Genomic DNA, 13008 nt, shown 5'->3' on the forward strand with positions numbered 1-13008 from the left:
ACAGGCCATACACTTTTAAAACCTGGAATGCGCTGCATTTGACTTTTTTAGGATGCTGCACATGATGAAGCCCTAACCTCGATATGCAAGACCACCCTAGGAATCTATGTGGTCATGCATGAAGGGGCAGAGGCTACAGACCTTTAAAAAGATGTTGGCATCATCTTTGAAGACATTCCAAATACTTGAAAAGAGAACCTGAACAAATGGCAAATGAGTGTTCTATGATGCTTAAAGTACATTTGTTTTTAATATTGACCATGTTACTTTCCTTTCAATACTGGCCTGGATGCATTGTTTTTAAGGTACAGTAAGTGATTTTTCAAAAACTTTTATTGAAAAGTTGTCGGACCGAGCACACAACAAATATGTAGCCAATTAGCATTAGAGAGCGTATGATGGTGGAGGAGAGAGGGGGAGAGCAATAGGGAGATTTGAAGAAAGATTGTTGAAATCTCAGAGGAATATCACTGGAAAAAGAAGGGTTATAGGACCCGCGTTAATGCTAGAAAAGCTTTCCAGTGCTAGAGAGACCTAAGCGGTTAAAAACATAACAGACAAACAAGCGTAAAAGCAACAATTTATTCTAAACATGTTATAAAGCAGTACCAAAGTAGTCCTAACGACGATGTGTTGCACTCTAAGTACTCTGGTTGAATAGTTTTGTATAGTAACAGTTTTGTATGAGCTACACAGTAGAAACGTATCCTGATCCACTCTGTGAAGACGTACATTTCATTCAAACACACAGCCACTTAACACAGCATGTCAAAATCGGTGACCAAGCACGCAAAAGCCAATGAGCAATTGATGTAAACTAATGTAAAATCACTGATATAAAACCTTTGTTGTAACGCTCCTTGGCATGGCAAATTTTCCCTTTTTAACGAGTGCTGGATTTGACTGTTAGGATCACTCTACTGAAGACGGTGTTTGTGGTGTATTTTATTTTTTGAGCCACATCATATTCATAATTATGTCTTTATATGTCCCATGGCAAACAAAATAAAGATTGCATGACAATGATTAAATGATTACAGAAAGTCTATTCACTTTAACATTTTAAAGTGTAGTCTTTTTTTAAATTATGAATGATCTTTAAATGAAATTTAAATTAAGTAAATCAGTCAACTGCCTTAAACTGCACTCAATTATTCTGTTATTCAATTATGCATTTACTTATCAATTATTCTCAGTATGTCTGCTCATGAGAAATAATCTTTTGAAAAAAATATTTTTATTTATCTTTTTATTTATCTAAAATGTATCTTTTTCAAATGTGGCCAATGGTCACAAGCCTAATTTGGGTCACACACCTCCCACCAACAATCAGCCCTAATGTCGTTTGCCGTCATATATGCTGTGCCATCATTGCTCAGCTAAGTTTCAGGGCACATACATTTTGGCTTGTTTGTTTGTGAACAAAATGTGCCCAGAGTTAACATTATTCTCAAACTTGTTAACTTCCAAATATATATGTCCATAACAGGCTACAATGCAAAACCAATGGTATGCAGCTTCACGCCAAGTATAGAAGAAATACAATCATGTGATTCACGACTAGTCGGCACTTCATTAGTTGCAGGTTTAGTCAGCTTTTCGTTGCAAACCCTACAATGTTTAGAAACACATTAGTTGTTCTCTCATTAGGATGAAGACTTGTTTTGTATACCAGCCGCTGTGGCTAATGCAGTCAGTATTCCATATTTATTGCTGATTTCTGAACACTCAATAGGGACGGCATGACAGACTGCAGAAAATGCAATCTTTTTATTGCCATCTCTGCACTTTACACACTTTTTCAATCATCTCAACTTCAAAGACCACAGCTGAAAAAGCAAGATGAGGCAGAAATGCATATAGGGCAAATAAGGTTATTAAGTGGGAGGGAGTGAAACAGTGTTTGATGCCGTCAAATATCAAATATAGAAATGGCATGATTGCAATCGCATAACCAGTGGTTTTCAAGCAGGAGGTCAGGACCCAAGGGGCCCTCAGCACACTTCCAAAGGGTCTGCAAGATGGCTTAAATGATTTATCAAAAGAGTAAAAAAAAACAAGCTTTAGGTTAACATAGCTTAAAATCAAGATTTAAACTTAAACTTTTGTAAACGGAACTTTTAAACTTTATCTTATTTTGCCTCTCTGTCTTAACAACTGCCATTTTGTATCCAGGTCTCCAACGGTCTTGGAAAACCAGTCAGAGTCCTGCAACGGGTCGGGTACCCGCGGGTACCTGCATAAAAGTGGCTAAAACGGGTGGATTGTGACATTCCTAAAATTCACGGGCGGGGACGCGGGGGATAATGAACTCCTTGCGGGCGGGTAGCGGATGAAAAATATGTGCAATATTTGTATGTCTAAATTACCATTACACATACGCAAATATGTGTTTTAGTCAGGCCATCCTTAAAAATATTCTTGTTTTCCGAAACCCGACCGACCCTGTAAATTTAGGGCCGACCCAATTTTATTTTTTAAGTCCGACCAAGTTGCTACATTAAATTTCTCTGTACTGTAGGCTAATAGGCCTATGTGTTGTAGCCCAGTCATTAAAAAACGATTTAGTTTCATATTCATGTTTAAATAAAATAATATACTTTTTTTTTTTTTTTTTTTTTGATTATATGAAAAGTGAAAAGCATGAATAAGATAAGATGATCCCGAATATCATGAGACAAATGGAGTGGGCAGACATGATTTTGACCACTTCATTAAGTTTGTTTTTGTAGAAAACCTTTCTTTTGTTTTGTTTTGAATTTTGTTTTGTATTAATTGTATCTTAATTTTAATCAATATTTCATCAACCAAATTCCTGGATTTAATCAATAAGAAGTAAATATAGAAGGCAGGCAATATAATCAGGACACGGAGTCGCCGGCGCGTGAACTGATCGTCTCTTAAATGAACCGAAACTCATCGTATAAGCTACTTGCCTCACAGACCTGAGAAATAGAAAGCATGAAATGTGTACTTTTTAACAAAACAATTCAAAACGTAAGAAAACAGACTGTTCTCTGCTTATAATCCATATGAAATGTGCATTTCTCTCTGGCGCGTTCACTGCTGCGAAGATCGCGAGTCAGCATCGTCATCTTTGACACAGAAAACACTTGCTTATTAATAAACAATTAAAATGTCTCATTGATATACAGTATTTGACATATTAATAATCATAACTTTTCCCAATTCTTTGTGACAGCTTTTAGGTGCGTTAAAATGGACCCGTGCAGGACTCTGAAACCAGTACATGTGAGGGAATACAAATGTGATTTCTAAACCTGGGACTGCCATAATTAGTATGATATTAAAAAGACAAGGATATTTCTATAATGAATATATAAGTTTTGTCAAGCTCAAAAACATTTTATTACATAGAAATTGCTATATTTATGGAGCCTCAAACATTAAATGCAGGGGTGGGGGGAGGTGATCAAATATTGTGACCGCAAATTAAGAATTTGTTCCTTCCCACGACTTGCTACCATATTTTCAGGAATAAAAGTTGAACCTGATAAAAATTGCATTGTTGAGAGGACAACACACACACACACACACACACACACACACACACACACACACACACACACACACACACACACACACACACACACACACACTTGTACAGTATATGTGGTTTACAAGGACTCTCTATAGGCGTAATGTTTTTTTATACTATACAAACTGTATATTCTATCCCTACACTAACACCACCAATAAACCTACCTATCACAAAAAACTTCTGACATATTTTGAATAAATAAAAAAACATAGTTAGGGCCCGAGCACCGATGGTGAGAGGACCCTATTGTTTTTGCTCCGTTTTTTTATTCTTCTTCTTCTTCTTATCCAAAGTGAATCGCTTTTTAGAGGGCCTAAACATGCACGAAAACTCATGAAACTTTGCACACGCTTCAGAAGTGGTGAAAATTTACGTGTGATGTGGTTTTCAAAATTGGGTGGGGCAAATTCGGTAAATTATTGCCCCCACATTTTGCCCCAGCTCTACGTTTCACGTACAGGTATAAAATTTGGTACATACTGTACATGTAATGACCCAATACCTACAAAAAAGTATCTTGGAGCATAGTCCTAAACACAACAGGAAGTCAGCTATTTTTAACTTCCTCCTAGATTTTGTGTATTTTTCACATGTTTGATAAGAGTCCTGTCCTGAACACATGACTATGCTCATATTCGGTTATAGCAATAGCGCCACCTGCTGGTAGCAGGAAGTGTGGCAAATACAAATTACTTTGACAAGAAAGTGTGGCAAACACAAATTACTTTGACATAGTCCTCCTATATTTACATACTGCCCACCGTGCTCTGTTTTCCTAAAGGCGCCGGGTGGCGGTGGCACGGGTGCGAGGGCCCTTTTCATCGCTGCTTGCAGCTTTAATTTAGTATGTTTTTTTGTAGCCATTTGGTTTACGCGGACACAGGTAGTGTCCTCATAAACCATGTTTACATTAATACCCATTTCATTATACACATTTGTAAACCATTTATACAAGAACACACATACACACACACACACACACACACACAAATAAATTGCTGTGGTGTATAAATCATGTTATTACTACATTCACAAATAATAAAAATACATTTAAATCAAATGAAACATTTGCAAACATTATAATTCATTATATTAATTCATTCCCTCATTTTAGTTAAACTGTGGCCATGTTGTACTGCTTTGTTCTCTTGTTTAATTAGTACTACATGGCCATGATTTAACTAAAATAAGAGAACAAATTAGTACAGTATGACCATGAATTAATAAGTCATGGGACAAATTCTTAATTCATGGCCACAAAATCAATTTTTTCCCCCTTCATGTCCTGTGTCGTGCTCCATATACATTTTAAGTAAAAAAATATTTTAACAACCTTGTCATGTAACTGATCACTGAAAAGACTGGAAAGCTTATGTAAATTCATTGGCCATTGTGATTTTAAACCCTGAAGAACACTCACTTTTGTTACGTATTGCACGGAGACACGAAGAGTGAAGATCCAAATGCAGCTTTATTTGAGGGTAGTCCAAAATCGTAGTCAATACAGCAGGCAAAGGGTCAAAACACATATAAACCATCCAAAAACAAACACAAGGCAGGTAACTCAGGAAAACAGGGAAATCCGGGAAACTGAGGGTTCAGAAATGCAGTGGTAACATATACAAGTCTTCACAAAGAATGACTGACAGACTGAAGAATGTGTCACATGGCTTATAAGGTGAGCTAACAGGCTAATCACACACAGCTAACAGAAATCAAGGATGATGAGTCCGGGCAAAGTATTATTGGTAATGAAGTCTTTGATGGAATGGCAATAGTGTGTGATGGAGTGCCCCCTGGTGGCTCTCAAGGGCACTCCAGCTGGTGATCGTGACATAGCCCCCCTCCTAAGGAGCGGCTTCAGACACTTTATCAGACACTCCTAATATAGTCAAAGAAGTCCAGGAGGGAGGCGGAGCGGAGGTGGACCAGGGGGATGAAATGGGAGAAGAACTGAAAACAAAGGTGGAAGCAGGCTGAGCAGGTGCCCAGGGCGGAGCAGGCAGACCTCTGTGGTTGAGTAGAGGCAGAAAGGAAGTTCAGGTACGACCTCTGCAGTCGCGTCGAAGCAGGCTGAAATCTCAAGGACGACCTACATGGTCGTATCAAGGAAGACAAGAAACTCTGCGATTACCTCCATGTTCGCATCAAGGCAGAGAGGAAACTCTAGGGCAGGAGTGGTTTCTGGAGCAGCTCAGGGACAAGAGTGGGCTCGGGACTGAACTCTGGGCCTGGAGCCATCACTGGACTCTGGTCAGGGGCTGGAGCCATCTCATGGTTTGGAACGGGTTTGCGGGCTGAAGAGCAGCATGTGGCCCAAACACACACAATAGCCATCACCATAACAGGGAGTACAGTTGACAGTGGGACCACCTCTGAGACCCCCAGGCTTGACATTACCGCAGAGATGCCAAATGCTTGCACCGACGTCAGCTAATTGTTCTCCAAGCTAAATATGTCTCAAACACCTAGGGAGCCTTAATGGCTTCATGCGCAATGTTCATGACGACCGGGAACACTGATGTGGCGTCCATGACGGCTGGAGACTCTAGCATAGCATCCGTGACAACTGGAGGTTCTGGCGTGGCGGCCATGTTGTGATCAGGCTCTGGTGCGGCAGCCATGTTGTGGACAGGCTCTGGTGTGGGAACCACAGGACTGGAAGGTACCGGAAACACAGGACTAGCGACCATTATAACTGAATATGCTGGTGGCCATCGGAGCTTGATGTGGCTTTGACATCAAGGGCACTCCAGCTGGTGATCATGACAACTTTGTGACACTTCTGTAATTACGGTTTTGTGTATTTGTATTATTATTTTATTTAATAATTATTCAATAGATTGCATTCTTCTGTAAATAAAAAAATGCTTTTGTCATTATAGCAGATTTATAAGAAATACCTTTGAATATTGTCTAGGACAATGAGGGTCCTTTGAGTACAAAGGGTGATAAAACTTCTTTATACACACTCTAAAAACTCCTGGGTTATTTCTTCAACCCATTTTCTGGGTTATTTGTGTTGGGTTAAAATTATGGGTTATTTTTTCAGAGAGTAACCATTTTCTGGGTTATAGGGCTAATATTTTGACCCAATTTATGGGTTGTTTGGGTTTCTGGGTTATTTTTCAAAGAGTAACCCATGTTCTGGGTTATAGGGTTGGCTTTCTCTCTCTCTCTCTCTCGCAGTTGTTCTGGAATTTTCTCAAAACAGTCGTTTGAAATAACCGTCGCTTCGCGCTCGATCCGTTTTGGCCTGTGCTTCATCGGTGCAACTTCATCTATATTCAAGGTAAGAGAGTATTTTCAGTGTTGATGTAATGTTAACTTTTCTGTGTCCATGTCCCTGTTGCTAGTTTAGCAACAATTTGCTATAAAAAAAAAATACGTTGCTACGTTGAGACTAGCGTTAGCCGTGGTAATTCTGTGGTTGGCATGTATAGCCGCGGCTATCACGACAACATCTAGGTCTAGGACAACTCGAGGTAACGTTATCGCACACCGGACGCGATTTTGAACACGGTCCTGAGCCGTTGCTGGGTGCCGCGGACAGACCGCCGGTGTGTGTGTGTGTGTGTGTGTCCGTTACACTTATAGAGAATAATGTGTTCGAATTTTAAAGACGCGGCGCTGCGCTTCGCGTCCGGTGTGCGAGCCCCTTGAGAGAGTGCACGTCCGGTGAGCGATACCTCGAGTTGTCCTAGACGCGACGCGGCGCTTCTCGTCCGGTGTGCGAGCCCCATAGCCGCGGCTACAGAGCGACGAGGCAACACAATAGTTGAGTTATGTTTACCAGCTGTGCCGTCCTTATCATATTATACAGTGCTCTACTGGCTGAATAGTGAGAGTTAAAGAAGCGGGTCAAGTCTTCAAATTGTTGCTAACCTCTATATTGCTATGTTTTCTCCAGGTCATTTTGAATGGACAGTTTTGTCGCTGATAAGCTAACTGAGTGGCAGCTGTCTGAGCTGACAGAGAATTTTAGAGGTGAGCATTTTACTCTTATTGCCCTTATATCATCTCTCTATACCTAAATTTTTTTTTTTATATATAAGACTTAAATGTGTCAGTGCAAGATTTTGTGAAAGTCACAACTTCTTCGACAGTGGGGTATGTACAACCCTAAAATATTATTGTGCCTTGTCTTTAAGCTGTTATGCATAAGAATGGGCTGTCATTACACTTTTTAATGAAAGAAAATATGTCATTCACACAAAATGGGTAATGTTAATGCTGCAAAAGAACCACATTAGTTAACTAGCAATTTGGGCCATGTAAAAAAAAAATAATAAAAAAAGAAGCCACTGCATTACCTTAAAAGTGATTATTTGTTAGCTTTATAATGAAAGAGTGTCTGGTGAGTGATTCACAATTGTCTCGACTTATTAACAATACTCATATTGTCTTGTTTTCTGTCTTTCAGATAGATGAGGAGGCATTTCTTCTCTTTGATGAGGACCCTATCAAAAATCTTGTCCCCAAAGTTGACCCCAGGCTTAAATTCCTGAGGCTCTTCTGAGAATTGTTGTTTATTTTTCTATTTTTTATTTCTAATATTGTTATTACAGTGTGACCTAAAATAAATATGAAAATAAACATGTCCAAGTGTGTGTTTTTTCTTATAGATTTTTATTTAATGCAATAAAAATGTAAAAGTGCTTGAAGTGTGTAATATAATGTAAAACAAAGTTTTATTTTCTGAAATAAGGCATACTGGGATAGTGACCCAAGTTAGGTTATTTTTGACCCAACTCCTGGGTTAAAAAATGATCAACTAATTTTTGGGTTATTTCTACCCAGATGTTGGGTTTTTTAAACCCAACATTTGGGTCAGGTATTTAACCCATAATTTGGGTCAAAAAGCATAACCCAATTTTCTGAGTTGAAATAACCCATAAATTAGTTGGTCCCTTTTTAACCCAGGAGTTGGGTCAAAAATAACCCATTATGGGTTATTTTTTGACCCAGGAGTTTTTAGAGTGCAAGAACTTGCCAAACCAGTCAGGGTTATGAAGCTTTGTAAAATTGTATTGCTAATAAACAAAGCAGACAGCATTAGCAATGACTGCAATTGCTAAAAGCTTTTAAATTGCAATTCAAGGCCAAGTAGCCCCAGTGTTTGATCCTAGACATTCTACTACACAATGTCATCCTCCTTAACAACCGTTTCATTTGCATTCATGGGAGGGGCTTGGACAACCACATTACCTCTGTATTAGAAATAACCATTAGCAAGAGATCATCCTCGCATCCAATTTGCCATCGAAAAATAGAGCCACTATACGCAATAGCCTATGAAGAGCTAATGAGCCGCATCAAACTCTATTAGCCCTAATGGCAATGTGTCATTTTGGTTTAGAACTAAAAGATGACTGGATTTCCTGCTACTGAGCACAGAATAATTGAAAGCTGAACTGAAGTTTGCTAAAAAAAAAAATGTCCATGTGAGATGAATGGTATGTGCTATAATAGCATCTGTCAGCAAACACCAGCAACAAAGGCGAGTGCTAGACAAAGATCACAAGCACACTTGAAGGAAATGCAGACAGTGGGCGAAGACCAAGAGCAAAGAGGCAGCGAGGTGAGTGATCTTGCTCAGGGAACAGCAGGACGGACCTGGTAAGTGTGGCAGCATTTGAGCAGGTTAAAGCTGATCTTTAAAAGTGAGGAGAGCAGAAGGTCACGTAGCTCTGACAGCTCGGCCTCAACAGTCTGATGTTTGATTAAATGGCGCGTTGACCTTTCAGAAGACTCTGGGGTTGGATATGTCTTTACCCGCAGGCTACAGTCAAGCTCTTTTAACTGTGAACATATCTATCAATCAGAAAGGGCTTCATTGCACCTCAAGTGCTAAATTCAATGCCCCATAGTGATCTATGAAATACTGGGATGAGAAGTGTTTTATACAGAGGCAGATGTTACACATTTTAGAAAAATAAAGAAATCTGAAAATGCAACAGTGTCCTTCAGATGTGGAAAACTAACAGACTGCAAGTACTGGCTGACATGGCCAGCTCAAATCTGACTCACTATCTGACTCACTACTATGGTTTCTATGCAATCTGTGGTGTTCACTGTGCACAGGTTTGTATGCTGCCAAGAGAAAAAATCATGGAGCATGAGGTGCAATAACTAATTGCTGGATTTTAAGAGTTTTGTTGAGTAAACAAGATATACTTAAACAGTGGTTGATCACTTAGTCCAACTTTTGTTTTTAAAGGGACAAAGTGTAGTTTTTTAGGTATTTTATTATCTAAAATCAATATTTGTATTCATAAATATGTCCTCAATGGTGTACAAATACCTCTGCCAATGATCTGACTAATCCTCGTAAACAAAGAATTTATTATCTTTATATACATGGGACGGGTAGGTCCACGGAGGCTTCCATGTAGTTCTGCCATCTTGAAAAACTATAATAGCAGAGAGGGACAAAAAGTACTAGGCCAACGCGTTTCCATCAGAACCAGCGTCACGTGACTGAAACCAGCAGAAACGGAGGAGCAGAGCAGAGCAGTGAGAGGCACTTGTCACTGCCCCGGAAAGTTTAAAAGGCTGCATTGCACGGTTATTTATAATGGAGGACCATGCAAATGCTGAGTCACAGGATAAGGAGTCCTCGTCGTTGAAAAAGTCCAAAATAGACCGTAAAAGGAAACGTGACCGGAGATTACAAAAAACAAGGGTTAATGTCGGGATAGCTTTTTCCAGGTGGAAAGAGCTAATGCAGGAGAAAGCTTTCAAAATAGACGTTGAAGTTGCCTGCTTTCTTCTCGACAGGTAAGTCACTGTTACGGTCTTAATTACAAGCTTTTTTTTCATTGTTTGGTTGTGTACTTTATTATATAGACAGTAGAACATTTATAGTTAAAAGTTAAACAGGCTCTTTGATGAATAGCAGCTATTCAGTAAAGTAGAGAAGGCGCTGATGATGATGATATCTAACAATGCACGTACTTCAAAAAAATATAACGAATAAAGAACTAATTACCATAGTTCATGTTTTTCACAGTCAGTAATTCATACTGCAACATTATTTATTTTTTCGTTGTGTCAAGTTGCAGTTTGTTTTAAATAACAAACCTGTTCACCCAAAGGAAAACTCGATTAAGTAGAAGACATCCTGTCATAGCTTTTTGGTACATAACGGCTACCGTAGATTCAACACGCATTTGAAAACGCGAGGCGCTGGAGAGCACTATTCGTTTGAATGCAAAATACAATTTCACCACTAGATGGGAGAAATTCCTACACATTGTCCCTTTAAACAAATATGATAGCCCTTTCTAAAAAAAAAAAAAAGGCAACGTTATAGTTGTCATGTGTAAAACCCTATGCATACTATGTGAGAAAAATATGGGTTAGGCATTGTAAGGACAACATATTGTCAAATTAAATAATATGCAAAAAGAACATTTTAATAATTGGCTTTTGTATTGTCATCGTACTTAAACCAAAAGAAATTTCAAGAAGTTTCTACAAACTATTAGCGTACTGTTTTATATAAACACCCCCAAAAATGTTCAGTTCAATTAAATTCACTTACAGTGCATTTTTACACTAAACCTTTTGCTAAAATTAATTAAATAAAAAAGTAATAAAAAAATATCCTCATTATTAATTTTTTTTATGTTAAAATGACTAATCCCTGACTTAGAGAGTCCCTTCCTGTCTAAGATCTTGTGTCTTGGCTGGAAGAAGCTGTAATGTGGACAAAATTTTAATGCTGATAGTAAAAGGTTTGGGAATGTGAGACTACACATGACAATGGATTAAAACATTAAATTCATTAAATCTGCAGCAGAAACCATTATATCCATTGTCCCATCAGTTTGTTGGGACTACCAGACAAAAATAAAGTCACTAGTGGCAACTGCACAAAGTCACACAAAGATTTTAAAAGGTCATCTGCCATCTAATCCCAGCAACTGTAAGCAATCTGAGTCTTTATATGTACTACAGGATAGTATACATAGGGTGATCTGTTACTAGACTTGGTTTAATTGCATGACTACAATACATACCACCATAAGTACTTGCAACTGCGTTTTCATGCAGATTCTGTGCGACTCCTAGGTGTTCAGAGAAGGAGTTCAGAAAACAGCTTTTACACAAACCAGATTTAGAACTCAAGTCTGCAGTACCTTAAAATATGTCACCACGTAGTTAACAAATGAACCGAACAAACGTTCAAACAATGATTTAGTTCCATTGCAGTTCAGTCACTGTAAAACAGAATTAATCTCCATCAAAAATAACAAAGCCACTACAGAGGAACATTTGGTGCCTTTCTAAAACCACTCCCACTTGTCAAGTGCCAGCTTTGTGCACTCTCCAACACTGCCATTTCCCATGAAACACTGAGAGCCAAAAGTTCTTCTGAGAGATTGTCACTTCAGAGCATCTCAGACAAGACGAGTTGGAACGGAGACAGTACCCATCTCATCTCCCAAAACCTGCTTCCTGTTTGAGGAAACCTAATTAATAGGTGTGCCAGAGGCTCATCGACTGCCAGGGAGCATCTGCCCAAACGGTTGGATTTGGAAAGGCGGATCGAGACACCCACAGCCTGCCATTAAGCAAGCATCAGTGGCTCTATGTGCAACCAGCACTTTAGGTGAGTGCGGCCGCTCACAGACGCCATGCTACGTCCCAATATGGCCTGAGCTCTACAGTACACACTTCCTGTGCTCAGATCCCTCGCCAAAGCAGACTTCAAACAGAGATGCTTTCGACATCAATCAGTCAAAGCATGCATAAACAGTCACTGTCGCCCCTATATGGCTTTTACAAAGATTTCTTTCAAATAAAACCCTTTGAAAGTGTTTTAAGGTCAATACCTGAGCTCGCTCGGGCGGCAGTTGAGATATTGCATGCCTGACGAGTCTGACAAACAGAACAGAAGACATTTGGAAGTCATGACTCTCACCTTTACCCCCCTCTCCTTATTATGTGCATATGATTGGCAAGGCATTAGATCTCTCCAGCACTCTGGAGGGGGCCCAATGCCAATTGAAATGTAGCACACATTCAAGCTTCAATCATACAGATGAATATGAAACAACTGAATGCTTAAGCAGAGAGGACCCATCTAACCTCTCGCCACTGATCCATAATGCGCCCTCTGTGATCGTATAGGCCTCGTTTACATTGTCAGTGAAATGTGACCAAATTCCGATTTTTTGCTCATATGTGACACAGATCGGATGTGTTCTATGACAGTGTAAACAGGAAAGGAGAGGAATGGAGAGGAATGAGGACACATGTTGACACAACATATCAAAGGTTGGCTTGCTCATCCTAAAAATTCGGACCCACTGCTCCTCGTTAAAGCACACCATGATCTCATGAAAGTGCGTATCTATAGCACAAATTTTATTTCTCGTGCCATTTACGCCAAAAATAGTTTTTGCGTCCATATGATATGCAGTTTTCGCGTGCATATG

At 39.3% G+C, this 13008-nt stretch overlaps 1 protein-coding gene and 2 long non-coding RNA genes across 4 annotated transcripts in view; 2 read left to right on the top strand and 1 right to left on the bottom strand.

Moving 5' to 3' along the window:
• LOC309509977 overlaps positions 1-13008 on the top strand; it is a 961882-nt gene that overhangs the window by 930757 nt on the left and 18117 nt on the right. The window lies entirely within an intron of this gene.
• The window catches only part of dpp6a (dipeptidyl-peptidase 6a), a 447069-nt gene that overhangs the window by 351678 nt on the left and 82383 nt on the right, over positions 1-13008 (bottom strand). The window lies entirely within an intron of this gene.
• Positions 6761-8515, top strand: LOC309508718. Its single transcript, XR_014209690.1, has 3 exons — positions 6761-6854; positions 7473-7549; positions 7986-8515. It is a non-coding gene; the product is annotated as an uncharacterized lncRNA (long non-coding RNA).

This window comes from Leuciscus leuciscus (assembly GCF_965113295.1).
Source record: "Leuciscus leuciscus genome assembly, chromosome: 11".
NCBI lineage: Eukaryota > Metazoa > Chordata > Actinopteri > Cypriniformes > Leuciscidae > Leuciscus > Leuciscus leuciscus.